This window comes from Schistocerca gregaria, unplaced genomic scaffold, assembly GCF_023897955.1.
Source record: "Schistocerca gregaria isolate iqSchGreg1 unplaced genomic scaffold, iqSchGreg1.2 ptg000608l, whole genome shotgun sequence".
Lineage (NCBI taxonomy): Eukaryota > Metazoa > Arthropoda > Insecta > Orthoptera > Acrididae > Schistocerca > Schistocerca gregaria.
Genome location: NW_026061997.1, coordinates 49,345 through 68,144, shown reverse-complemented (window position 1 = coordinate 68,144; position 18,800 = coordinate 49,345). Strand labels below are relative to the sequence as shown.

The 18,800-nt window shown below is 42.2% G+C and overlaps 1 non-coding gene across 1 annotated transcript; it reads right to left on the bottom strand.

The window, feature by feature from the left end:
- Window positions 1-9,623: 9,623 nt before the first annotated feature.
- Trnat-ugu (transfer RNA threonine (anticodon UGU)) lies at window positions 9,624-9,698 on the bottom strand. Its single transcript has one exon. It is a non-coding gene; the product is annotated as a tRNA-Thr (tRNA).
- Window positions 9,699-18,800: the final 9,102 nt, after the last annotated feature.

The following is an 18,800-nucleotide window of genomic DNA, read 5'->3' as shown; positions in this document are numbered from 1 at the left end:
GCGATTGAGTGTGTGTGTGTGTGTGTGTGTGTGTGTGAGAGAGAGAGAGAGAGAGAGAGAGAGAGAGAGAGAGAGAGAGAGAGAGAGAGAGAGAGAGAGAGGGGGGGGGGGGGGTCAAATAATACGTGTACTATCAGAAGTGTGACCAAATTTTCATTCCTCGTTCATGATCAGTCCATTTGCGGTCTGTGGATAATAAATTAGCATATTATTTTCCCATTGAGTATCTCCCCATTATGGATCAATTTCAATGGAAAGTACATATAATCTAACCCTCTTGTCTGCCCCACTTCTGTTGAAGGTTACACATGAGACAAATACCTTGTTGTTGTTGTTGTTGTTGTTGTTGTTGTTGTTGTTGTCTTCAGTCCACAAACTGGTTTGATGTAGCTCTCCATGCTACTGTATCGTGTGGAAGCTTCATCTCCCAGTACCAACTGCAACCTACATCCTTGTGAATCTGCTTAGTGTATTCATCTCCTGGTCTCCCTCCTCGATTTTTACCCTTCACGTTGCCCTCCAATATTAAATTGGTGATTCCTTAATGTCTCAGAACGTGTCCTACCATCCGACCCCATCTTCTAGTCAAGTTGTGCCACAAAGTTCTCTTCTCCAGTATCCTATTCAATACCTCCACATTAGTTATGTGATCTACCCATCTAATCTTCAGCATTCTTCTGTAGCACCACATTTCGAAAGCTTCTATTCTCTTCTTGTTCAAACTATTTATTGTCCATTATTCACTTCCATACGTGGCTACACTCCATACAAATACTCGGAGAAAAGACTTCCTGATACCTAAAGCTATACTCGATGTTAACAAATTTTTCTTCTTTAGAAACACTTTTCTTACCATTGACAGTCGACATTTTAAATCACTCCTAATGCGTACTCCCAGATAATTTATGGAATTAACTGCTTCCAGTTGCTGACCTGCTATTTTGTAGCTAAATGATAAGGGACCTATCGTTCTATGTATTCGCATCACATTACACTTGTCTACATTGAGATTCAATTGCCATTCCGTGCACCATGCGTAAATTCGCTGCAGATCCTCCTGCATATCAGTACAATTTTCCATTATTGCAACCTCTCGATACACCACAGCATCATCTGCAAAAATCCTCAGAGACTTTCCGATGTCACTCACCAGATCATTTAAGAATATTGTGAATAGCAACGGCACTATGACACTCCCGTGCGGCACACCTGAAATCACTCTTACTTCGGAAGACTTCTCTCCATTGAGAATGACATGCTGCGTTCTGTTATCTAGGAACTCCTCGATCCAAGCACACAACTGATCTGATAGTCCGTATGCTCCTACTTTGTTAATTAAACGACTGTGGGGTACTGTGTCAAACGCCTTGCGGAAGTCAAGAAACACGGCATCTACCTGTGAACCCGTGTCTAAGACCCTCTGAGTCTCGTGGACGAATAGCGCGAGCTGGGTTTCACACGGCCGTCTTTTTCGAAACCCATGCTGATCCCTACAGAGTAGATTTCTAGTCTCCAGAAAAGTCATTATACTCGAACATAATACGTGTTCCAAAATTCTACAACTAATCGACGTTAGAGATATAGGTCTATAGTTCTGCACATCTGTTCGACGTCCCTTATTGAAAACGGGGATGACCTGTGCCCTTTTCCAATCCTTTGGAACGCTTCGCTATTCTAGAGACCTACGGTACACCGCTGCAAGAAGGGGGGCAAGTTCCTTCGCGTACACTGTGTAAAACCGAACTGGTATCCCATCAGGACCAGCGGCCTTTCCTCTTTTGAGCGGTTTTAATTGTTTCTCTATTCCTCTGTCGTCTATTTCGATATCTACCATTTTGTCAACTATGCGACTTCAAGAGAAGGAAGCACAGTGCAGTCTTCCTCTGTGAAACAGCTTTGGAAGAAGACATTTAGTATTTCGGCCTTTAGTCTGTCATCCTCTGTTTCAGTACCATTTTGGCCACAGAGTGTCTGGACATTTTGTTTTGATCCACCCACCGCTTTGACATAGGACCAAAATTTCTTACGATTTTCTGCCAATTCAGTACATAGAACTTTACTTTCGAATTCACTGAAAGCCTCTCGCATAGCCCTCCTCACACTACATTTCGCTTCGCGTAATTTTTGTTTGTCTGCAAGGCTTTGGCTATGTTTATGTTTGCTGTGAAGTTCCCTTTGCTTCCGCAGCAGTTTTCTAACTCGGTTGTCGTACCACGGTGGCTCTTTTCCATTTCTTACGATCTTGCTTGGCACATACTCATCTAACGCATATTGTACGATGGTTTTGAACTTTGTCCACTGATCCTCAACACTATCTGTACTTGAGACAAAACTTTTGTGTTGAGCCGTCAGGTACTCTGTAATCTGCTTTTTGTCACTTTTGCTAAACAGAAAAATCTTATTACCTTTTTTAATATTTCTATTTACGGCTGAAATCGTCGTTGCAGTAACCGCTTTATGATCGCTGATTCCCTGTTCTGCATTAACTGATTCAAATAGTTCGGGTCTGTTTGTCACCAGAACGTCTAATATATTATCGCCACGAGTCGGTTCTCTGTTTAACTGCTCAAGGTAGTTTTCAGATAAAGCACTTAAAAATATTTCACTAGATTCTTTGTCCCTGCCACCCGTTATGAACGTTTGAGTCTCCCAGTCTATATCCAGCAAATTAAAATCTCCACCCAGAACTATAACATGGTGGGGAAATCTACTCGAAATATTTTCCAAATTATTCTTCTGGTGCTGAGCCACAACAGCTGCTGAGCCTGGTGGCCTATAGAGACATCCAATTATCATGTCTGAGCCTGCTTTAACCGTGACCTTCACCCAAATCATTTCACAATTCGAATCTCCGTCAATTTCCTTCGATACTATTGCACTTCTTATCGCTATAAACACGCCTCCCCCTTTACTGTCCAGCCTTTCTCTGCGATATACATTCTAATCGGAGTTTAGGATTTCATTACTGTTTACATGTGGTTTCAGCCAACTTTCTGTCCCTAGTACTATATGGGCGTTGTGACCGTTTATTAATTAGAGCAGTTCTGGGACCTTTCTATAGACGCTCCTGCAGTTTACTATTAGCACATTAATATTGTTATTCCCTGTCGCATTTTGCCTACTCCTGCCTTGCCGCGTCTCAGGAGGCGTCTTGTCGGGCCTAGGGAGGGAATTCTCTAACCTAATAAAAAGCCCATGTGCACTCCACACGTACTCCGCTACCCTCGTAGCCGCTTCCGGCGTGTAGTGCACGGCTGACCTATTCAGGGGGACCATACATTTCTCCACCCCATTGCGGAGGTCGAGAAATTTGCACCCCAGCTCTCCGAAGAATCGTCTGAGCCTCTGGTTTAAGCCTTCCACTCGGATCCAAACCAGAGGACCGCGATCGGTTCTGGGAACGATACTACAAATAGTTAGCTCTGATTCCACCCCGCGAGCGAGGCTTTCCGCCTTCACCAACTCCGCCAACCGCCTGTACGAACTGAGGATGACCTCTGAACCCAGACGGCAGGAGTCATTGGTGTCGACGTCAGCAACAATTTGCAGTCGGGTGCACCCAGTGCTCTCTATCGCCGCCGGTAGGGCCCCCTCCACATCTCGGATGAGACCCCCCGGCAAGCACACAGAGTGAACACTGGCCTTCTTCCCCGACCTTTCCGCTATTTCCCTAAGGGGCTCCATCACCAGCCTAACGTTGGAGCTCCCAATAACTAATAAACCCCTCCCCCCGTGTGCCTGCTCGGACCTTGCTGAAGGAGCAGCCACATGTCCATTCACAGGCAGAGCGGGCGATGCCACACGGCCAGCCTCCACATTGACCCTCCGCCTCGTGCGCCGCGAACGCCGCTGAACCCGCCACTCCCCTTGGGGAGAGGGTGGCCAGCCGCGCCCGGTACCCGCGAAGATGTCTCGACAGCAGGGACAGTGGGTGAAGCATCTAACACCTGGGGTGCACCATGCGACGCACTAGACTCCCCACTGCCGCTACACTCCGAGGCAGCAAAAGCAAAAACACACGGAAGAAGAAGTGACAAGTAAGAAAAAGACAGTTAATACTTAAATTAAGGTAGCTCGCTGCACAGCAGACGTGAAGCAGACGGCGGTTAGGGCGACACATGAACTTACAACATAAAAGTAATAACAGATAAAAATACATGTTCATGAACCTGAGAGAAAATCAGTCCATAAGTTTAAGCAAACGCTATCAGCAGTACAATGAGAATCAGCTTAATTTTTCAATTAACTCCTCGACAGAATAGAAGGAGTGACCCATGAGGAAACACTCCAGTTTCGATTTGAAAGCGCGTGGATTACTGCTAAGATTTTTGAATTCGAGTGGCAGCTTATTGAAAATGGATGCAGCAGTATACTGCACACATTTTTGCACAAGAGTTAAGGAAGTCCGATCCAAATGGAGGTTTGATTTCTCCCGAGTACTAACCGAGTGAAAGCTGCTTATTGTTGGAAATAAACTAATATTGGTAACAAGAAACGACAATAAGGAATATACATATTGAGAGGCCAATGTCAAAATACCCAGACTCCCTGAACAGAGGTCGACAAGAGGTTCGTGAACTCACACCACTTTTTGCCCGAACCTCTCGTTTCTGAGCCAAAAATATCGTTCTAGAATGGGAAGAGTTACCCAAAAACATAATACCATACGACATAAGTGAATGGAAATAAGCAAAGTAGACTAATTTACTTGGCGAAGTATCACTCACTTTCGGTACCGTTCGAATAGTGAAAATGGCAGTATTAAGTCTTTGAACAAGATCCTGAACGTGGGCTTTCCACAACACCTTACTATTTATTTGAACACCTAGGAATTTGAACCGTTCAGTTTCACTAATCATATGCCTATGCTGTGATATTAAAACGTCAGGTTTTGTTGAATTGTGTGTTAGAAACTGTAAAAACTGAATCTTACTGTGATTTAACGTTAGTTTATTTTCTACAAGCCATTGACTGAGGTCATGTACTGCACTACTTGAAACGGAGTCAATGTTGCACACAACATCCTTTACTACCAAGCTAGTGTCATCAGCAAACAAAAATATTTTAGAGTTACCCGTAATACTTGAGGGCATATCATTTATATAAATAAGGAACTACAGCGGCCCCAACACTGATCCCTGAGGAACCCCCTCCCCCTTGACAGTACACCACTCAGATCCCCCATCATACTGTATTACGTTCCCCCATTTCTGTAGATCGTTCCCTAATGCTCTTCCTGAAACACTGTACAACTTCTGATTCTGTCAGTTCTTTCAGGTCCCATCTCCTTAAATTCCCACCTTTTTCCAGTTTCTTCAGTTTAATCTACAGTTCATAATCAATATATTGTGATCAGAGTCCACATTTGCCCCTGGAAATGTCTTACAATTTAAAATCTGGTTCCTAAATCTCTGTCTTACCATTATATAATATATATGAAATATTGCAGTATCTCCAGGTCTCTTCCACGTATACAATCTTCTTTCATGATTTTTGAACCAAGTGTTAGCTATGATTAAGTTATGCTCTGGGCAAAAACCTACCAGGCGGCTTCCTCTTTAATTTTTTACCCCCATTCCATATTCACCTACTAGGTTTCCTTTTCTTCCATTTCCTACTGTCGAATTCCAGTCACCCATTAATATTAAATTTTCATCTCCCATCACTATCTGAATGATTTCTTTTATCTCATCACACATTCCATCAATTTCTTCATCATCTGAAGACTACTTTTACGACTTTGGTAGGCGTGGGATTCGTGGCTATCTTGGCCACAACAATGCGTTCACTATGCTGTATGTAGTAGCTTACCCGCATTCCTATTTTTATTAATTATTAGACCTACTCATGCATTAGCTTCATATTAGCCTTCCTAATACTTAAATCTATATCCGATGTTAACAATGACGCCGGTGGATGGACTATCACGAAATTACTGACCGTCGAGAATGTCACAAATATAACCGACAAGCTAATGGGCCCTTCACAGGAAAAGGTTTTTTGCCAGAAAACGGGGAAAACTGAAACCCAGCAAATGAGTAAAAAAGTGTATATTCACTGACAAAAAAAATAGTGTACACACACAACTTACACAACAATAGTCTGGGATTACTCTATTACGTAATACAGTTTTTGTGATTGTATCTTGCAGCTTTAGTTATTTTTAATTAAAAGAGGCTTTAAAAGGACAGAAAGAACGTGTTGGACTACGCTACAGATCGTTCTGTTAGCACAGTGTTTACTTTGTAATCACTTTCGTTGACTTCGGCAACTCTCAACAGAAATCTCCAACCTAACCGAGACAATGTGCTACGATACAGCCGAGATCATGACAAGAGAATGGGCTACATCACACTCGAAGTAAATGTATATAGGTAAGGATCCCCATGACCTGTATACGTCTGTTATAAAAAATCTCCAAGCCACTCTCCTCAAATAGACCGCAATCTTCTCTTGACCTTCAACTGTTACTATTTCAGAATTGAAAACCAGATTCAAAGAAAATTTGGCTACAAGGCACAAAACTAGAAAAATAAAAATAATAAAAGTGAGAACGTGAAACATGTTAGCAATAACCATAAACAGGAGATTTTACAGAAAATAAAATTGAGAAAGGAAATTATTAATATTATCGACCGTTTAGGAACTCTAGGCTACGAAAGGGATGAAAACACATATCGAATAAGTGGTGGAAGAGTTAGTGTGTTTTAAGATTAAATCCAAACAAGAATTAGAGAAAAACATATCGACGCAAGGCCTCTATTACGAAAAATTGCTAAATCTCGAGACAAATTGTGTCCTTCTGTATTTGATGAAATGTTTTGGCCCCTAGTACGGATGAAACAGTATCTGCAATATCAACAGGAACTTCGGACATGTGTTTCATATTTCATCCAAGCCTGCAGTCTATAAATATTTAAACAAAATACTATAACAAAATACCACTACAGGGGAATTACTTACGGAGTAGTTCTTGGTAAAGAAACACAGGACACAATTACGTATGTGGGCTTAATACGAACTACAACTGTGTTTATAAATCGCTATAGTTGCCTTGGACTAACGACGAGCGAATATCAATATAACCTGTACGCTTTTCAAAGCTGTTATCCATGAAAAAGCTAAACCACGTATCGCGAACAAAATACTATTTAACACCGAAACAATGATATTAGCTGACAATGGGCACAGACTTTAGTCAATGGGCACCGTCGAAAATTTGTGCCAGACCAGGATTAGCACCCGAGTCCCCTGGTTACTAGGGAGAGGCAATGATCACTGTGTCCGAATTACACAGTGGTCAACAGAATATCACGAACTGCCCGAGCATGCCGTTCGTTAGATCCAAATTCTCAATTTCTCCATAGACTGCTGATGCACTGCTCCTTGAACATAATCCTCCTCCCCTTAATTATACAGTACATGGCCAAAAAAACAGACACCGAATATATGCAAACTTGGCCTTACGAACATTGCAGACGTCGTCTATGTAACACACGTCAAACTTCAAAGAATTTACCAATTCGTTGCATTGTTTACTATAGACCACAAATCAAGTAACGTAAAAAAAGCACTGCGTCTATTGAGATCATGATTCAGAGTTTAAAAAAAACTAATAAGTCGCCTACATATTACAGTTGCTGCCAAAAGAGGAGAACCATTATTTTCCCACAAAAGGAAATATAGTTAAAATGACGCTTCTATTTCGGTTAGTTTATGCGGTTACTAAAATTTGCCGTGAAAGTTACATAGTGGACTCTACCCTCCCCCCACCAGAAACGTAGTTATCGTGGCTGTTGTGAGACTTTTGTACACAGTTAGAGAAAGTGTGTTAAATGTGGCGCGGACGGAAACACTAGGCTACGCTACAGGGCAATCTGCTCGCACAACGTTTAGTCGGCATTCATAATCGTTGGCGTAAACAACTCTCAATCAAATTACCACCTTCCAACCTAACTTAGATCTCGGGCTACACTACCAATCGGCCTGTCATCACAACCAAATATTCATTGAGTGGGGGTGGGGGGATTTCCTGTATCTCTAGGAAAAACTGTCAATTTTGTCAGACTCAACAGCAAGATTTACCAATGGTAAACACTTTTTAGACGGCTCGTAATTTTAGAATAGTCCTCTTCGTCTTACTTGGCATAAATTGTTCGCTGGCGTCCCAGCAGCTAGCTCCCTCAGTGTCTGCTTCTGCCATCGCACCACGCCAGTCTGCTGTTGTCCTAGCAGACCGAACGCACCGCACATCCGACACCTTCGGAACCACTCACTGGCCAGTTAGCAACTGAGCGGAACACTGTTTACATCGTGAAAGGAAAACTATGCAAAGATGTACACTTAAATGGCACGACTGAGTAGCACACACACAGTAATATCTGAGGAATTTCCTTCGACACGCGCAGAACGAAAGTCTTCTCGCGAACGTACAGCGTCTCTGAAAAAAAATCTAGTGACTATATTCCGGCGTTACGGCCAGGTTCTCATACAAATGAGCAAAAAAGGGTAAATTTGAAATTTTTTTTGAGACAATGAAAATACATTCAAAAGATCTGTTTGGGAATTACGAGTGACAATACTATGAGCTTAATTTTAGATTTTCAATAAAAAATGGCGCCCGTAATTATGATTTGATCAAGGGTTTGCGAGACTGGAGTACGCAGAGTGCGTGCAGTGTGGCACCTCAGATGTTACCTGAATTCAAAAATGGGTAACATCAGTTGATACTACATTATTTCTCTGAACTTGAAAATGGATAACATCAGTCGATAATACATAAAATTAATGGGAGCGTATACCTAACCGCAATGAAACAACCTTAAATTTAACGATACAGTGCTAATTCGAACTTTGAGTTCGATTTTAAGGGGTTTGTTTCACTCCTTATGCCTACACAAAAATTAGTTAATATTAACAAATGTCATATTATAGCTATAAGTTCCTAAGAAAAGTGTTTACTTTTAGGGGTCAGAGGTAGAAGTTAAGAGATCGAACCACTTTTAATTTATGCTGCATGCCGTTCTGAGAAAATCGTTACTCGAAAAAAAAAGTGTTCAAAGTTTAGGGAAAACATTTAGTTATATTATTACTTCGATTTGCATGAACTGAGTGTTACACATATATTCTTAATGTCGCTGAAAACGAATCTGAAGTCAGATTTTCAATATTCAAAACAGCTAATCCAATACGGAGGGCAAACGATTATGTTTTGACCAATTTTTACCAAAAATGTATTTTCGTTATTTACGTTTAGTCTGCAATTCAAGGAGTATTTATCAGCCCTTCCTCTACCTCTGATTGTTCCTAGACAGCAACTTCCTGTTCTTCTTGGCAGGAGAAGCCGATCTGTCTAAGCTGGATATGCAGCACTCGGCAGCCTGCACTTGATATTCGTCCGTATTTTCGGTGAGTATGTTTGCATGCATTCTGCAGTATGAATACTTTTGAGCACGTGCGACACGGGACGAGTTATCATCTACATCTATATGGATACCCTGCAAAACACATTTAAGTGCCTGGCAAAGGGTTCATCGAATCACCTACACAACTGATAATTAATTGAAACCCTCAGCTGCCGACAGGTGTTGTTGATATACTTCGATGGGGACAGCTGAAAAGTGTGCCGCTACTGGGACTCGAACCCAGGATCTCCTGCTTACAAGGCAGACGCTCAATCCATCTGAGCTATCGAGGGCACAAATGAACAGCACGACTGCAGGAATTTATCCCTCGCACGCTTCCCGTGAGACTCACACCCCGAACCGCCCACAATCCGATTACGTAATGTACTTATTAGGTATTTGTCCATCCACTCATTACTGGCTCACACTAAGGTGACGATTCCCGTAAGATTTCCGGTAGCCTGTGCGCATTCGCACAGACGAAGGTCAATGGCTGGGTGACGTTTAACCATAGATATGAAGATAGTAACTGTTCTAGAAAGAACAGGCGCCACTGACGACCTTGCAGCTCTTCTAGAATACATGATAGACCGGCCGATGTGGCCGAGCGGTTGTAGGCACTTCAGTCGGGAGCCACGCGACCGCTACGGTCGCAGGTTCAAATCCTGCCTCGAGCATGGATGTGTGTGATGTCCTTAATTTAGTTACGTTTAAGTCGTTCTAAGTTCTAGGAAACTGATGACCTCAGATGTTAAGTCCCAAAGTGCTCAGAGCCATTTGAACCATCAGTCCGTATGTTTGCACACTACTTACAGTAACTTATGCTAAGGACAACACACACACAACCATGCCCGAGGGAGGACTCGAACCTCCAACGGGGGGAGCCGCGCGAACCGTGACAAGGCGTTGGACACATGGCGGGTACCCCGCGCGGCTCATGGCAGCCGTGACACTGCTTCAAACAATGGACTGTAGAAACTTTTGTAAAGCACGGATTAAAAAAAAAAGCCTTTCCGTTCCAGGAGTCTAGACAAGTACACCTTTAAAAAATGCAACTACAAAGAAATTGAATTTTCGAACGGGCCAGGGCTTAAAACTTTGAAGAGTTAAATTTTAATGGCCGTTCTCTTGTATGCAAATAGTTTCACAGTAGAAATTTCTCTAGTTTTATTTATTTATTTATTTTTTGCTGTAGGTAAAGAAGGATAGGATTCTGAGAAGGGGGAAGGGGGGGGGGGGAGGAATCTCGCCTCTCCCACCTTGGAATTCACAGTACAGAATTTTTATTCATTACGAGATTCTCAGCCACTTGCAGAAGTGATTTCGCGTGATTCTGCAAAACTTTTCCTTTAGCCAATCGTAGCAACTATAGGATTCCGTTCCTGCTGCATGACATGTCTCGGAACTTAAACTGACCAACTTATTTGCATAAAGAGCTAGCTTATCATCCGCTTCTTTACTTACTTAGACCGTTCATGGTCTGCAAAGCATTTTTTCTTTAATCGTTTTTTTATGTCTTTTATAAACTGCAACACATTCTAAACTTTTCTAAACTTAACGCCGTTGAAGCATGGTCTTTTGCTGAATGACCAAAAAGCAATGCTGACAGCTGGGGTCCAAGGTTTTTGTTAATCAAGCCGTTTGTATTCTTGCTTGTATAACGCATATTTCTTTATATCTAATTGAGAAGTGAAATACCGGTTTTCGTAGATGCAGATTTAAAATATTTTAATATAACGCAATAAATATTTCATTAAAATTTTCATCCCCTTATGCTCGAAGTTAAAAACCAGTGAAACACGTAGTTTTTAAAAATTGTAACAGATTAGCCGAATACGAATTGTCAGATATGCTTTCATAATGCTTTCATAATGAACCATTTTCAGAAACGTGGAGCCGGATCTGGGGGTGAATTTCCTTCTCTCCGAGACACCCGGCTTCTTCTTCGACTTAGCCGGCAAACAGGCCGAGGACGCCGGGTGGGGACCGAATATGCAGCAGTTTGTGGATGGCGACGTCGTCACTGGCTGTTGCCTTCGTGCGGGCCTCTTGTGTAAAGGGGGAGCCAACCGTGGCCAAGTGAAGGTCTGTATTCCACAGGAACGAGTTAGCATGGCACTCAGATATTTCCACGAGTCGGCGGACGGGGTCATTTTGGGTTCTTCAAGACCTTGAACCGAGTTCAGGAATACATGTTTTGGCCCAACCTATATCGCGATGGCAGGCGATTTGTTGGCAACTGTGTCCAGTGTAAGCGTGGTAAGCCCGATGTTGGGCTGCACAGAGAACTACTACAGTCGCTTAGGGAGCAGTGTCCTCTGGACCGCGACTCAAAGATCGAAACAACGATCGACGGAAACTGCCACCAGAAACGCACCAGCTCACTCTATTTCATCCCCTTAGGGGTTGAACTTCCAAAAACACCGAAACACGTATTTTCTTATTTGTAGCCTTGAAGTCAAATACCAATTTTCGTAGATGTAGCCTTAAAAATACTTTCATAGTTCTTCCATAATTATTTATCTCAAAATAAAATGTTCATCCACTATTTCACCTCATAGAGGTTAAATTCCCAAAGATACTGGAACACATATTTCTTTATTTCTGACCTAGAAACCAGATACAAATGTTCGTATGCCTAGCTTCAAAATTACCTTAATAGCTACATGATTCAGAAATCCTTTCATGTCCTGCGTCTCCCCCTTAGAGGTGGAATTTTGAAATATGCAGTATAAGCGGTATAAGATCAACAACCTTTCCAAATCTCAAGGTTTATTTTCCTTGGCGGTCTGGACTGTGTGAGTTTCATAGTAATAGTCCTCCACACACACACACACACACACACACACACACACACACACACACACACACACCACTACCAATGCCACCACCACCTCCTGGGGAAATTTCTGCAGACGCCCTTGTTCCACTGCAGTCATATTTTGCCGACGACCTACATTTAGCAGCGTGGGAGGGATAGTGTCGTGCAACAGACAGTATACTCAGTAGACAACGAACTGTTCGTTGTGAAATCAGCGACATATTAACCGAGACTGACACAGAAGGTGCTGAAGGTGAAGCACACTAGACTCGTGTCTACCACGGCTTCAAATAGTATCGATTTACTATGAACGGAAGTTCCGAAAAGTGAGCAAATAATTTTACAGTAAATTCAGTACCGATGGTGAGGATATACAAAGAAAAACATTTCTATAAAATTTCAGAAATAATGAAATATTCCACTCAAGTCGCTTGACAGAAAACGCAATGGATATGCTTGCACTTAAGACGGAAGGCCCTACGTGCTTACGCAGGCTTACGACAGATCGCAAAATTCTGCAGTAGGCGTAAGCCAACCTCTTGTGCTGCCATCTGTTATTGATGCCAGGCATCAAGGTCTCAGTAGTACGACCATCCACTGGAGAGTAGTTTGCTTTGTAAGCACTCCGTCTTCAGGCCACGAGTGACCTACTGGGACAGCACCATCCGACCGCCGTGTCATCATCCGTGGAGGATGCGAATAGGAGGGGCGGGGGTCAGCACACTGCTCTCCCGGTCGTTATGTTGGTATTTTTTGACCGGAGCCGCTACTATTGGGTCGAGTAGCTCCTCGATTGGCATCATGAGGCTGAGTGCACCCCGAGAAATGGCAAGAGCGCATGGCGGCCTGGATGATCACCCATCCAAGTGCCTTCAACGCCCGACAACGCACTTAACTTCGGTGATCCCACGTGAACCGATGCAACCTCCGCGGCAAGGCCGTTGCCGCAGATATTTTACAGTAGTTGCTTACGTTTCATAATTATCTAGTTTACGGGGAAAATGTAAAAAAGGCGATTGTCACCGAAGCTACAACTAATCTGAATTTCTGGTTAGTTATCAAGTGGTCTTGTGTGCGAGCCTGAATTTTTCATCCTTTGCGGTGGGAATGATTCAAACCCGTCATGTTCTTCTTATGAAGTGTTCTATTTATTTTGCACACAATGATCGTTTGTAGTTGTCTTGAGTTACTAGGTTGATAAATTTTTGTTTGGCTCACGTATCATAACTGAGATTTGCGCTTAATGGCTGAAGGTGAATTAGCGTAATGAGTAGTAGCGAATGTTACAGTAACATGTTTGTAAATTATTTCAGGTAAATTACGTTAGTCGTGTAATATTATCCGTATACCAGTACAGTATATGGGCCAATTACGTTAGTCATGGAATACTATCCGTATAAGACTATGTCACCTTGGTGTCCCGGAATTTGCTTCAATTTTGGAATCCACGAAAGAACTGGAAATTTTCCTTTACACAGCTTTCCATATAATTTCTATTACAGTGATTCAGTCTTGCCTGTCACTCGACTTTTCTGACTGTGAAATAAATTCTATCGCTCAGGTGCTTATTACCTCTTCGTGTTTCCATTTGCCAATATTGCGCATAAACACATATCTCAAAGTTGCTATGGACATTGATGGAGCGACACACTTTTCTATGGCGACACTGCAGTTTATAGATAGAAAAACCGATCAGTTAAAACGACATGGGTATTTTAGTTCTGAATAACCGATGTCTTTCAGTATTTGTTTGCTCTCGGTTATAACAAGTATCTTTTCATTTTTTCCTGATAACCACGTAAAAACAGATATATCAATTAGCCACAGATGTCGTAGTAAAATTTTTAGTTTTCAAATAAACCTTTTTAAAAAAAGACGAGTAATTTTTATTCGTAAGATTTCCATAGCACTGAAATACGGCGTTATTACAGAAAAAAATGGGAAAAGTTATGTATGCCACTTTAATAACACTGCTGATAGAAACGAGCAACAAATGGATTGGTCCAACATTGCCGAGACAATACTGTGCCTGTTATACAAGCAGAGCGCGAGACTGGACACAGTTTCTCGCTGTTGTCGAACGTCAGTTGTAACATAGAATGGCACCATCTGGAAGTCTGGAAGTATTTTACGATATGCGGTACGAGTGAAGAACAAAGTTAGATTTGGTCGACTTGCGACATCATACAAGGAAAAAAGTTAAAATTTAACAAATCATTCATAGTTCTGGATAAAAGTAGAAAGTGCCTGATCTGCTGCTGTGTCTACGTAGTATGCCGTTATCTGCTTTTAGCCCTTAAAAACAGAGAAATTAAAACGAAAAAGAGAGTTCTCCTGCCGCAGTTTTCACTCTTTATCGCGGGACTATACGTAATGCCTGCATAGTGCTGTGATAACCGATTACAATATAATTTTTGAGCAGAGCTTCTAAAAACTATAATCAGTAGGATAATATTGCCAGTTTTCTGTAGTATAGAAGCACTCGCCAGCAGCGAAGATCGGACAAAGTTTTATTTGACTATTTAATTTAAAGAAATTAGAATTATATTAATACCGTCAGTTGCTCGCGGGCGTTGATAAATATCAACGTGGACAAGTGAAAATGTGTGCCGCGACCGGGACTCGAACCCGGGATCTCTTGCTAAAATGACAGACGCTCTATCCATCTGAGGCACAGAGGACAGAGTGTATGGTTCGACTGCAGGGACTATCTCGCGCACGCCTCCTGCGAGACTCACATTCTCACCTTGAATGTCCATACACTACAGTCGTAGAGTCCCACTCCAACACACTCATTCCTCGTGGAAGACATGTCCATATCAATATAAGTATATGGTTCTGGCAATACCAGCCATGACCTTCTTCTGTGAAGATGCACACGTATTCCCCGAACTGGACTTGGTAAGAATGTGTTCCACGAGTAATGAGTGTGTCGGTGTGGGACACTACGAATGTAGTGTGTGGACATGCAAGGTGAGAATGTGAGTCTCGCGGGAGGCGTGCGCGAGATAGTACCTGCAGTCACACTATCGTCTGTGCCCTCGGTGGCTCAGATGGGCAGAGCACCTGCCATGTAAGCAGGAGATCCCGGGTTCGAGTCCCAGACGTGCACACATTGTCACCTGTCGCCGTTGATATATATCGACACACGTGAGCAGCTGACGGTATTAATATAATTCTAATTTCGTTCTGAACGGCTGCAGGTCATCATAAGGGTATTTAATTTGACATTTTGATTCCATTTATCAAGAAACTGAGAAAGTAAAAATTGTTTAATCTTTGTTTGATTTCTACGTTTACTAGAGAAAATAATGTAAATAAAAGACTGAAAATCGGTTATTACAAGAACTGGTATTGTGACGGGCTTTAACAATTAGCTTAAAGAAGGGTTGGGAAACTGATAAGAGCCGAAAACCAGTTATTTCAGCGATAACCAACATTCCCACTGGTGTTCTGAGTGGTAAGATTGACGCACAAGGACAACAAGAACAGTTTCTCAGAAAGGTTACTGGAGCTCTGATGTTCTCAAAATGAACGGGCCAGCCATTAGCGTCTGCGAGGGTGAAGGGGAGGGGGAGGGGGGGAGGTCGGGAGGGGAGGATAGGCAAAAGGGCACTTTCACCCATCGCCCCCAACCCTCCCTGGAATCTGGAGTAAAGAGTTTTTATTCGTTACAATATACTCTTCCAGATAAGAATTCTCCACAATACTGATAAACCTTAGCTTTGGCCAGTTGTAGCGCTTATAGAGTTAGGGTCTTGTAGCTTGATGCACCTCGTAACTGACCAGCTGATTTGTACACAGAGTGCCAGTTTCAGAATCATGCACTCCAGCCCCGACGCGCCTTCCCCCCTCCCCACCACTGGAAATATTTCAGCAGACTCCAGTCTGCCACTGTGCATATATTTTGATAACATCCTGGTTTTAATAGCATCGAAGGAACAGCATTGTGCAGTAAAAGGGTAGACCTAGCACAGAACACACCATTCACAATGAAACGCATCACTTAGTAGATGGTGAAGTACTCTGAAGCTAGCCAGATAGAAACAGAACCTCCTGGCACTGCATCTAACCCAAATTCTAATCTTACACTAATCTCTTGTATGTACCTACCACGCCCTCAAAGAGCCAACGATTTACTATTATCACAAGCTCCGAAAAATGAGGAAGAAATTGACCCACACTTTTTTGCGTTGTTTATTATTTCGATTACACCATAAAGGGAATGGACTTGTAGCCACAGGTTACACAAGCGATAGATGGTTTAAAATACATAAAAAGAGATGACAATAAGAAACGCTTTTTAAAAACACAATGATGCACGGCTTTTACGATTTTTACAGGAAAAAAATGGATGACAAAATAAAGGTTTTTCAAAAATACGCTGGTAGACAATATTGGGAATTTTTATCTTTATAGATGACTAGCGGAAAAGCTTGGTGTTGACCAGGCATTTATTTAGAGCTGTGCGTCCACGTCCGTACTATGCAGCGTCTGGCCTTGTCCTGAGTTTTTATGACGTATCTCCCGAAACATGTGTCGTACAATGATATAATTTTGTAGGTACATTCAGCGTCATATGCGGATACTGTCTGCAAAATTTATTGCGAATATAGTAGCAAAGAAGTAACAAATTTAAATGTCACGAATGCTGTGATGCCCACACACTTGGGTGTAACTAATGTACACGGGATGCTTGGCACGATCATTATGGCTACCATCACCTGTGGTCGTAATTGGACCAGCTGTGTCGACGTAGTGAAAATATAAATGTGCATAACATGGTAAACGTCCATTCTTCCCAGCCATCAGACCTGAACTACGATCAAAAATATCATAAAAAGTGGTAGGGGCAATGGCCTTGCCGCAGTGGATACACCGGTTCCCGTCAGATAACTGAAGTTTAGCACTTTCGGGCGTGGTCGGCACTTGGATGGGTGACCATATGGGCCGCTATGCGCTGTTGGCATTTTTCGGGTTGCACTCAGCCTTCCGATGCCAATTGAGGAACTACTCGTCCGAATAGTAGCGGCTCCAGTCAAAGGAAACTACCACAACGAGTGGGAGAGCCAGCTCCTCCTCCACCCTCAGTGAGAATGACGTGGCGGTCGGATGGTCCTGATTGGCCACTTGTGATCTGAACACGGAGTGCTTTTTTAAAGTAGTACTCCCTACATAAAACTGACAGTCTAGGCTCAGGGACTGTCCACGGTAAATGCTGCAATGGACCTACGAATACTATTAAAATAACGGTTTGAGTTCTCTTTAATTGTCCAATCATCTGAAGTGAGTCCTTATTGCAGTACGCTGAAAAATAGATTTTATGTTAATGGCGGATAAATTTTATGTGAATGGCGGCAAATTAACTTTACCCTAATGACACACAAGGTCAATGCCGTACTATCACGTAAAGTATTCTCAGATCGAAATGTTTTGCATTACAAAATCTCCAATGTAGATTCATAATACCGCAATTATAATTCTCAAAATAATTTGGAGCTACGTTCAATGCATATTTAAATGCATCTTTCAAAACAATAACAGAATTCTCATTAGATCATCATTATCAATGGCTAGAGTATTCCTATTATTTCGTCTACCAAAAACCGCTCTCACTATGGCTTCTTCAGTACGCTGTTTTGTTTTCCACTGTTGACAATAGAAACGATCTGGCAGATGTGACATTGTAGATGCGCAGTATGCGTGTCTTAATGCAAATAAACCGTCTGGAACATTTACCCTTGAACGTCCCTAGAATGGGATTTCATGGAGCGTTATTACTTTCCTGTGTCCATTTCCATCACAAAAGCTGATCGCCACGACTGGGGAAGGGGAGGAGGGGGTGGGCTGAAAGTTGGCAGCAGTGGCAGAAAAACCGAAGAAAACCTCACGTTTTCGTCATTTGTTTTCATAATGAAGTAGTGCCAATTCATCACATCGCACGCTTTTCTCTCGGAAACGGTAAAATTGATCGTCTGGATATCAATGTCGCCTGCTGAGGTATGCAGTCGCACCACTCTGTACGAAATAGGTTCTAAGCTGATGCAGTCGACAAGTAACATCGAAATATATCGTCACCTAGAAATACATCGACACCTCGAAATAAATCCACACCTCGAAATAAATCGCCACCTCGAAATAAATCGCCACCTCGAAATAAATCGCAACCCTCGAAAAATTGCAACCTCGAAATAAATCGACACCGTGAAATAAATCGAAACCTCGAAATAAATTGACACCTCCAAAAAACCGCTACACCGAAATGAGTCGATATCCCGAAGTATATCGACATCTAGACGCATTTCGGCTTACCATATAGACCGAAATCTCGATGCTAGTCGACATATCGAGATAAATTGAGGTACAGAAATATATCGATATCTCGAAATATATTGGTACCACGTAATATAAAGATATCTCTCAAAATAGCGATATCTAGAAATTTATGGATTACTAGAGATATGGAGGTACCTTGAATTATATCGATATCTCGATAAGAATCGATATCTGTAGTACACCAATACATGGAAATATATCGATACCTGGAAAAATATAGACAACCTTAATTGTGTCGG